The 9,973-nt window shown below is 38.7% G+C and overlaps 1 protein-coding gene across 3 annotated transcripts in view; it reads left to right on the forward strand.

Annotated features, from left to right (window-relative positions):
* Positions 1-9,973, forward strand: part of Gatad2b (GATA zinc finger domain containing 2B) — a 103,951-nt gene that overhangs the window by 63,997 nt on the left and 29,981 nt on the right. Inside the window, exon 2 of one of the 3 annotated variants that reach the window (XM_023713631.1) lies at positions 8,613-8,648. The exons of the other annotated variants lie outside the window; for them this stretch is intronic. The gene's annotated coding sequence lies outside the window, so the exon portion shown is untranslated. The remainder of the gene's footprint in view (positions 1-8,612; positions 8,649-9,973) is intronic. 3 annotated transcript variants of the gene reach the window in all.

The raw sequence follows: 9,973 nt of genomic DNA on the forward strand, positions 1-9,973 counted from the left end.
TTTTTTTACTTTTATTTATTTATTTATTTTTAATATATTTAGTACAGGGTCTCACTACACAAGTCAGACTCATACTGATCCTCCTGTTTTCAGCCTCCCAAGCGATGGGATTACAGGTATGTCCTAAGGAGTGGGGCCGGCACAGCATACAGAGGATAGAACCCTGGTCCCTGTGTCTGCCTGATTAGATGCTTTAATATGCTGAGCTATCTGAGCAGCCGGATAGTCCTACTTTTAAATCATGGTTCCTATAATGTCTTTTTTTTTTTTTTTTCAAAATTTTATTGATAAACAGATAGCAATGAGACAGCTTCAAATCAAATCGGAAGTACAGTTTCAACAAATAATACACTGCATATAGTCTTCTTAGTGGTTAATTGCCGTACAAGATGTGGACTTGAGATCCTATTTACAAACACCATTAGAACAAATCATTCTATTCATTAAGAGAATGCAACTATATATCTATCCTAACTTATTAATAATTTTTTTTTTCTCCGAATGCCTTCAAGGCATGAATGGCTGGCTTGAGTTGTGGGGAACGAACCACAGCAACCTGAGCCTGACGCTTTGTTGAAGCAGCCACTTAAAGAACTGAGCTAAGGGGCAGGCCCCCTACTAATAATTTTTGAATGTGGCCATTTTCACTATGTTGGTTCTTCCTACCTAAGAACAAGGAATATCTTTCCTTTTTTTCTTTAATTTTACTACAGACTCTATAGAGTCTTACTACACAGATTGGACTTGTAATGATCCTTCCTGATTTTCAGCCTTCCAACTGGGATTATAGGTGCACACCACCATGCCCAGTGTCAATCACTGTGTCAGCATGCTCCAAGGGTGGGGCCAGTATGGCATGCTGGGGATCAAGCCCTGGTCCCTGGGCCTGCTTAAGCAGGTGCTTTAGTCTGTTGAGCTGTCTAGCTGGCCCTCTTTCCATTTTTCTGATATCTTATTTCGTTTCTTTTTTTCAGAGTAGTTTTCAACATAGAGATCTTTCACTTACTTTGTTAGATTGATTCCTAAGAGTTTGTTGTTGTTTCTTTCTTTATTTTTTTTGATGGTGTTGTGAAAGATGTGGTTATTATTTTCTTAAGCCTTTTTGGTCAAGTTTTTGGGGGTCTTCTATGTAGACTGTCATGTCTATGTAGGCTATCATGTCATCTGCAAATAATAATTTAACTTCTTGCTTTCCTTATCTTTATTCCTTTCATTTCTTTCTTTCTTTTTTTTTTTTTTTTTGTGGAACCGGGGATTGAACTCAGGTCCTTGCGCTTGCCAGGGAAGTGCTTATTCCACTGAGCCATCTCCCTGGCCCCACTATTTTATTTGTTTTTGAGATGAGATCATACTGTATAATTCAGGCTGGCCTTGAACTTGCTATGCAGCTTAGGCTGGCCTCAAACAGAGATTCTCCTACCTCAGTTTCCTGAGTGCTTGGATTACAGGCATGTCTCAGGACTGTCAGATTGCTTTTGTGTTATGTCATTTAGCTTTTTTTCTGATTATCTGTATTTCAAGTAAACTATATATATAGATAGATAGATAGATATAGATATAGATAGAGATAGAGATAGAGATAGAGATATATTATTTTGGGCAAAAATACTTTCCAGTAAATGATGCTGCATACTTCATATGTGTACTATGAAGAGGAACACATTATTTGATATCTCATTGTTTGCAGCGCCAAATTTTTATTTTTATTTTCTGGTACTGGAGTTCAAACTTGGGACCTTGTACTTGTCAGGCAGGTCCTTAAGCCACTGAACTATGTCCCCCAGCCCTGCAGTTCCAACTTTAATTCCTAGAATAAGGTAACAGCAAGATCTTTATATTGTGAATCCTTTGTAGTTAGTATCTTATGGAGTTATTTTATTTGAAATTGTATGTTCTACCTCTTCTGAAAATGGCTCAACTAATTACTAATGGAACAAAATTTAAACTTCCAGACCAGCATTTTCTATTCTGGCAATATGACAGACTAGATAGCCTTAATAAGAAGACTTTTGCAGCTTCATTTCAAAATACGTACTTGTGGGCTGGTGAGATGGCTCGGTGGTCTAAAGCACCTACTTAGAACAAGCTAAGCCAAGCGAAGCACAGGGACTGCGGTTCAATCCCCCAGCACCACATGCCAGCCAGCCCCACCCCCTGGTGGGCTGAGCTGGCCACACACAGACAATCAATCAATCAATCAATCAATCAATAAATAAATAAATATTTTTAAAAACAAAAAAAAAAATACGTACTTGTAGCCACACACAGTATGCGCATGCCTATAATCCTGAATGCTGTAGTAGGGGAATTGCTGTGAGTTCAAAGCCAGCCAGGGGTATGTGATGAATGTGAGGCCATCCTGAACTGTCTCAAAAACAATAGCAACAACAAAACATGTACTAATGTTATATAAATTACAACTTTAAAAAAACAAACTCCAGGCCAGTAACTTAACTCAGGAGCTCAGCATCTTCCTGGTATCAAAACCAAAACAAACTTCATTTTTTATTGGTGCGTATCAGCTCTATAAAATATTTATTTCATTTACTTATGACAGCACAAGGGATTGAACACAGGGAGTATTGAGCTATATTACCAGACCTTTTTATTTTTAATATTGAAAAGGCCTGACACATGCCTGTAATCCTAGCAATCAGGCACCTTAGATGGGAGGATCTCCAGGAGTCTAGGGCTAAGCTGTGTGAGTTTAAGGCTTGCCTGAACTATAAAGCAAAATCCTGTCTCAAAATAACAAAAATGTAAGACAAGAGTATAGCTAACTGGGCATCATAGTGTATACCTCAAAGCTCAGCACTCAGGAAGCTGAGGCAGAAAGATTACCACTGACTGGTTCAAGGCCAGCAGGACCACACGATGAGACCCTGTCTCAAAATACTTAAAAAACAAAAATTTTAAAAGGCAATATGGCTAAATTACCCTAGCTACCCTTGAATTTAGTATCCTCATGTTTTAGCTCTCTAGTAATTAGGATTATAGTCATGTACCACCTACTCTATCAACAAACTCGTGTGTGTGTGTGTGTGTGTGTGTGTGTGTGTGTGTGTGTGTGTCTTTCTGAGACAGGGTCTTGCTATGCAGTTCAGGCTGGCCTTGAGCTCACTTTCGTAGCCCAGGCTGGTCTTTACTTGAAGTGATCTTCCTGCCTCCACCTCTGGAGTGCTAGGATGACAGGCATGCGCTGTCATGGCCAGCAACAGACTCCCATTTTAAATCCATAACTAGCTGAATCTGAAAGATGAAAACTCTGAGGGATGACAAATGAAAAAGGAACCAAAAAATGATCAGTATGTCTCTGGTTTAAAACTGTGGGAATTGCGAGTGCTTTGTGAGCCTCGCTCACAGAGGGATAGTTCAGCATTGCAGTGCTTGCCTAATGTGTAAGACCCTAAGTTCAGTCCACATACCATAAACAAAAGTTTTTAATGCTCCTGGGGTTGCCGGGAAGGGACCTATAATAATACTACTTGGGAGATTGAGGTAGGAAAAGCATAAATTTGAGACAAGTTAATGAGATCTGATCTTAAAAAAAAAGTTGAACTCAAAGGTTTAAAAAGAGAAGCAAAAAGTGTTAAGGGAGGCATTTGTGGAAAAGAACCAAATAGAACACATTGAAATGAAGAATATGCCAATCAGATAGCTCAGCAGACTAAAGCACCTGCTTTGGCAGAACATAGCAGTTGGGGTTGGATCCCCGGTGCGCTGCACCAGCCCCACCCTCAGGGCATGCTATGATGGTGATTGAGACTGGGCATTGTGGTGCATGACTATAATCCCAGCGCTTGGGAGGTTGAAAACAGGAATTACTACCAGTGTGTTCTATGTAGTGAGACTCTGTAGACCTTGTTCTAAATTCATTAAAAAGAAATGCAGAATATGGCCTTTGTATCTAGTGTGTATTTTAGGTAGGCAATGAATGAATGAATGAATGTGGAACAAAACCCTGTCCCAAGGGACCTGGGTCTTATTGGGGTGATGTGGGGGAGTCCTTGTACTAAGCTACATCCTTAGCTACATTGCTGAGTCACTAAATTGCCCAGGCTGGGCTCAAACTTGTGATCTTTCTGCCTCAGCTGGAATTACAGGCATGTATCTCTGCCAGGTGAGGCTTAAATTTTAACCTTTAGGTGGGACACAGACCAGCAAATTTAAAACACAAGGTACCAGGTGGTAGTGATTATCATGAAGCAGTATAACATGTTTGGTACCTGGACTGAGATGACTGAGAACAGGACAACCAGCTATAGAGTCTACTTGTGGCCTCTCCCTGTGGCTTTGCTTCCTCCATAGCGTGGCAGCTTCAGAGTAGTTGTACTTAATCTAAACTTGAATGTTCCAGAAAGCAGACTGATGCTGTTTCTTTTTATGACTGTGGGACAAATCACACAGCATCATTTCCTCTTTATTCCACCCATTGAAACAGTCACAAACTCATTGAGTTCCAAGGCAGAGTGGCACATTGAGTTTAGGAGTTGGAGACAATCCTCTGGAACACAGCAAGACACCATCTGAAGAAAAAAGAAAGCATTTCATTAGTACTGTCAGGAGGTGGTAGATTGAACCAAGGTAGTAGTATGAAAGTATTATTAGGTAATCAAGTTTAAAATATATACAGAGGTAGTGCTGATAGAGTTTATAGATGGAATGCATGTAAGATATGAGAACCAAGGAACCAAGAATAATTCCAAAGTATTTGGTTTGAGCAACAGGTTCAAAGGTGATAATGTTTGTTTGGATGGTAAACAAGAGGAAGAGAAGATTATTTTCTCCTGGAGATTTCAGTAATTTCATTTTGGATGTAGGATTGTAAAATACCTAGTAATTACCAATTCTGGTATTCTGTTGCAGCAGTATAAAAACAAGAACAGCATCCATAAAGAGATGTTAATTAAATAGTTGAATATATACTTTCAGAGGAAAGATAAGAGATGGAAATGTAAATTCAGGGAATTAACATAGATAATATTTAAGCCACAGGAGCACTCTAGTTCTACAGTTAAAATATAGAAGGAAATGGGGGTATAGCTCAGTGGCATAGTACCTTCCAGGCAAGCATGAGGTCCTGAGTTTGATTCCCAGTTAAAAAAGACAGAAGGAAAAGCAGAAACTAATGAAGACTGAGAATAAATGGTCATGAATATAGAATGAAAACCAGATACATAAAGTCCTGAAGAAAGCCAGCAGAAGATCATTTGAAAAAGGACTTGGTCAGAGAAGTAGCTCAGTGGTGTGTTTTGGTTTTTTTTAAAATGTATTTGATACAGGGTTTCACTATGCAGCTCAGACTCATAGTGATCCTCCTCTTTGCAGCCTCCCCAGCTCTGGAATCACAGGTGTGTGCAACCGCAACCCCCACTCCTACTACCCCACCCCACCCCCATCTCAGTGGTTGGCTCAGTAGGCCTGGGAATGGGCCTGGCACAGCATGTGGTACCAGGGATCAAACCCTAGTCCCTGTGCTTGCCTAAGTAGGTGCTTAGTCTGCTGAGCTATCTTGCCAGCCCTTCAGTGATAGTATTGCCTAGCATTTATTTGCAAGGCACTGAAAAAGGGAGGAATGTTAATTTGGTTAAATGTTCATGATAGTTCAGGTAGGATGAAGATTGATAAATGGGAATGAAATCTCAACTGAAATGGATTCAAGAGATAATCCCAGCACTCAGGAAGCTGAGGTAACAGCGTCAATCACAAGTTTGAGGTCAGTCTGTGCTCATAGTGAGATGCTGTGTGAAAATAGAAAAGTAAGAAGAAATGTGATAGGAAAATAGAGACAGTATAGATAACTGATTTCAAGGGTTTTTCTCTATAAAGGCACAGGGAAATGGAGCAGTAATTTGAATAGGACAAGAAATCATGGAAAGAATTTTTAAGCTGAGAAATAATACACTGAGTTGGTGTGGTAATTAGATGATTTTTAAGCACTGGATGAATAATGGAACCGCCTAAGGAGTTATTAGAAGATGGATGCATAAATCTCATAGAAGAGTTAAATAGGCATTAAATCAGAGTCTTTGCAGGTGGGATCCAGGGTATCAGTATTTCCAGTTCCTTAGATGATTCTGCATTGCATCCAGAGTTGATCTGTTGTTTTGCCATAAAACAGAATTTAAATTCAGCATATCTGTTAAACAATACACATTACTATTAATCCTCCTGAAAATCTGCCCCACACTCTAAACACAGCCTGTCATGCTTGTTACACAGGCTATTCACAGAAAATAGGGCTGAGAATGTGGCTGAATGGTGTAGTCACCTACTAGCAAGTGCAAGAGCCTCAATTTGATTCCTTGTAACCTCTCACCAAAAAAAAACAGGAAAAAAAAAGTGACAAAATGAGACAAGTATTCTGAAGTGAGGGGAATTTTTTCTTAAAGAGAATAAAAAGTAGTTTTAAAAAAACCATTAGGGGCCGGGGAAATGGCTCAGTGGAATAAACGCTTCCCTGGCAAGCGCAAAGGACTGAGTTCAATCCCTCGTTCCGCAAAAAAAAAAAAAACAGAATTTCACTAAAAAATTGATAGGAATTCAGCAGTGGTTGTTGTATTGCATATTGTCTTCAAATTAGTTGTTCAGATTACCAGAGATAAGCATGCAAAACTGGTCAAAAAAATTAAGTATTAACTGTTCTTTTCAATAGAACAGTAGAAATCAGTAGTACAATTATCCAGATAATCTGGTGTATATACATATATATTCTTTTCCTTCTTTTTTTCTTTCTTTTCCCCTTTCCCTCATCCTAGTTGTTCCTTCCATTTGAACAGTTTCTTTTCCTTTTACAGTATCTATTATACCTTTGGGATTTTATTTACTCTTTCAGATTCTTACAGTAGGAAGACAATATGATGTTTATACATGTGGGTCTGAGGGGAAAAATTTTAAGAAGAGTTAATGGAAATATATCTTTTATTGTAATTTTTATTTTTTCAAAAAATTAATGTATTTGGGGCTGGAGAGATGGCTCAGTGGTCTAAAGCACCTACTTAGCACAAGCTTAGCAAAGCGCAGGGACCGTGGTTCAATCCCCCAGCACCACATGCCAGCCAGCCCCGCCCCCTGGTGGGCTGAGCTGGCCACACACACACACACACTCTCTCTCTCTCTCTCTCTCTTTCTCATAAATAAAAAATTAAAAAAAAATTAATGTATTTAATACAAGGTCTACAGATCATACTTGTAGTGATTCTCCTGTTTTTGTAAGTTTTAAATTTTAAAACATTTATCATATATTTTGATCCCCTTTTTCAGTAGAGTTGAAAAGAGAATAGAAAAGAATAGAAGGATATTATACAGAATGTAGGATGGAAATACAGAAGAAAAATATGAAGAAAATAAAAGGTTCAGATACAAATTAGAGTGAGAATAGTCTAAGATAAATCTTGTAGCTGCTGTAGTATAGAACCAAGAAAATGGAGAGTAGTAGCAGTCAAGTAAGTAAAGGATGAAAATTTCTAAATATGTGAACTACCAACTTTAGAAAAATTTTCTATATTAGCAATTCTGTAGTTTTATAGAACACTAAAGAGCTCATTAAAACAACCTGAAAGATAAAAATTATATTTAAATTCTCAACAGCAATAAAAAGCCAGGGAAAAATAGCTCAGTGGACTAAAGCACCTGCTTAGGCAGAGCGCAACAGTTGGGGTTCAATCCCTGGCATGCCATGTACTGAGATGGTGATTGAGACTGGGCATGGTGATATACACCTGTAATGCCATGCTTTAAAAACAGGAAGGATCACTACAAGTCCGGTCTGTGCATTGACACCCTATAGACCCGGTCGGTACTAAATACATTAAACAAAAAATGACCAAAAAAACCCCCCAAAACCTCTAAAATTATGGATGAATTTAAATCACTTTTGACTATACTATTTTTATTTCATTTATTTATTTATTTATTTATTTATTTATTTTTTGGTGGGACTGGGGATTGAACTAATGCCCTTGTGCTTGCCAAGGAAGTGCTTATTTTACTGAGCCATCTCCCTGGCCTCTTGGCTTTATTATTATTTTTTTTTAAATATGTATTTATTTTTATTTATTACATTTATTTATTGTGTGTGTGTGTGTGTGTGTGGCCAGCTCAGCCCACCAGGGGGCGGGGCTGGCTGGCATGTGGTGCTGGGGATCGAACCGCGGTCCCTGTACTTTGCCAAGCTTGTTTCAAGTAGGTGCTTTAGACCACTGAGCCATCTCTCCAGCCCCTTGGCTTTATTATTGATTAATGACTGATTTGATAGGTGTTTAAACAAGATAGGACTTAAGTAAAAGAAAATCTTTATAATCAGTCTAACAGAAGGTATAAAATAAAACACAGAAGACCAGAGAGATAGCTCAGTGGTGTAAGTGCCTGCCTGGCAAGTGCAAGGTGCCAGGTTTGATTCCCCGTACGTACATACATAATACATACATATATATGTAAATATATATGTAAAATACAGAACAAGTAGAATGAATAGGTAGTAGAAACTAAATATGTTAATATTCATGATAAAACTGTACTAATCCCATAGAATAAAATGGATCAGAAGTTGAAATTAAGATGTTACTATCCTCTCTATATTGTTTCTTTTCTTTTTTTTTTTTTTTTGGCAGAACTGGGGATTGAACTCAGGCCCTTGTGCCATCCAGGCAAGTGCTTTCTATATTGTTTCTAATGAAAATCTAGTTATTTTTATCTTAATTTACTTTTTTATCCCTCCTCACTGATTGTGAGATTTTATAGTAGTTTATAGGATTTTTTACTCATTTGTGAAAAAGACTTTTGTGAGATGTTGTCTCTTCTAATTATAAATGCTGAGAACTTGCCATAAATAACATAAGCATTGTAGAGTTTTTATTTTATTTTATTATTTTAAAAATTTATGTATTTTTGTGTTTTTGAGACAGTCTTGCCATGCAGCTTAGGCTGGCCTTGAGCTCACTTTGTAGTCCAGGCTGGTCTCAAACTTCTAATGATCTTCCTACCCCAGCCTCCTGACTGCTGGGATTATAGGGATGTGCTACCATGCCCAGAATATCCTGAAAAAATTTACCTAATTTTTTGTTGTTGTTGTTGTTAATCTCATGGAATTAAATGAGAGAACAAATATATACATTATATATATATTTTTCCCTGTATTTTAGGGAAGGGTCTACAGTGTGTTCAGGGTCTCACTACTAGATCGGACTCCTAGTGATTCTCCTGTTTACAGCCTCCCAAGTGCTGGAATTACAAGCACGCGCCACCAAGCCCAGTCTCAGTGCCATCTCAGCGTGCCCCGGGGGTGGAGCTGGCACAGGCCCAGGGATTGAACCCCGCGGCCCCTGCGCTTGCACCTGCTTGCAGTCACTTTAATCTGCTGAGCTATTTGGCCAGCCCTTACATTATATACTTTGTAGGGTCGGGGGATATAGCTCAGCAGCACAGTGCTTGCCTGATAAGCACAAGATCCTGAGTTCAGTTCCCAGTTCCAAAAAACCAAAACCAAACAAAATCAAAGGAACATTATATACTTTGTATATTGCTCAGTGTAAGGCCCTGCGGGATGCTCAGTAAGTATTCAATTCACCCTCTCCATCTCATCATTCTCTGCCCAACACCTGTCTACTACAGATCTGGATTTTTGTTTTGAAGGTGAGGCGACAACTTGACACATAGATCTAGGGCTGTTTTGCATTTGGCCATCTGTCTGTCTGGTTGTTTTTTTTTTTTTGGTGGAGCCAGTGATTGAACTCAGGCCCTTGCGCTTCCCTTATTCAACTGAGCTATCTCCCCCGCCCTCATTTTTATTAGTCAACATAAAATTATTTACTTTTTTATTTGTTTGTTTCTTTGATACAAGGTCTTGCTATGCAGCTCGGACTTGTATTCATCATTCTGTTTTCAGCCTCTCCAGCATGGGCTGGGGGAGTAGCTCAGTAAAATAAGCACTTGCCTGGTATGCACATGGTCCTAAATTCAATCCCTGGTACTG

The sequence above is a fragment of the Octodon degus genome, unplaced genomic scaffold (assembly GCF_000260255.1).
Source record: "Octodon degus isolate 3935 unplaced genomic scaffold, OctDeg1.0 scaffold00032, whole genome shotgun sequence".
Lineage (NCBI taxonomy): Eukaryota > Metazoa > Chordata > Mammalia > Rodentia > Octodontidae > Octodon > Octodon degus.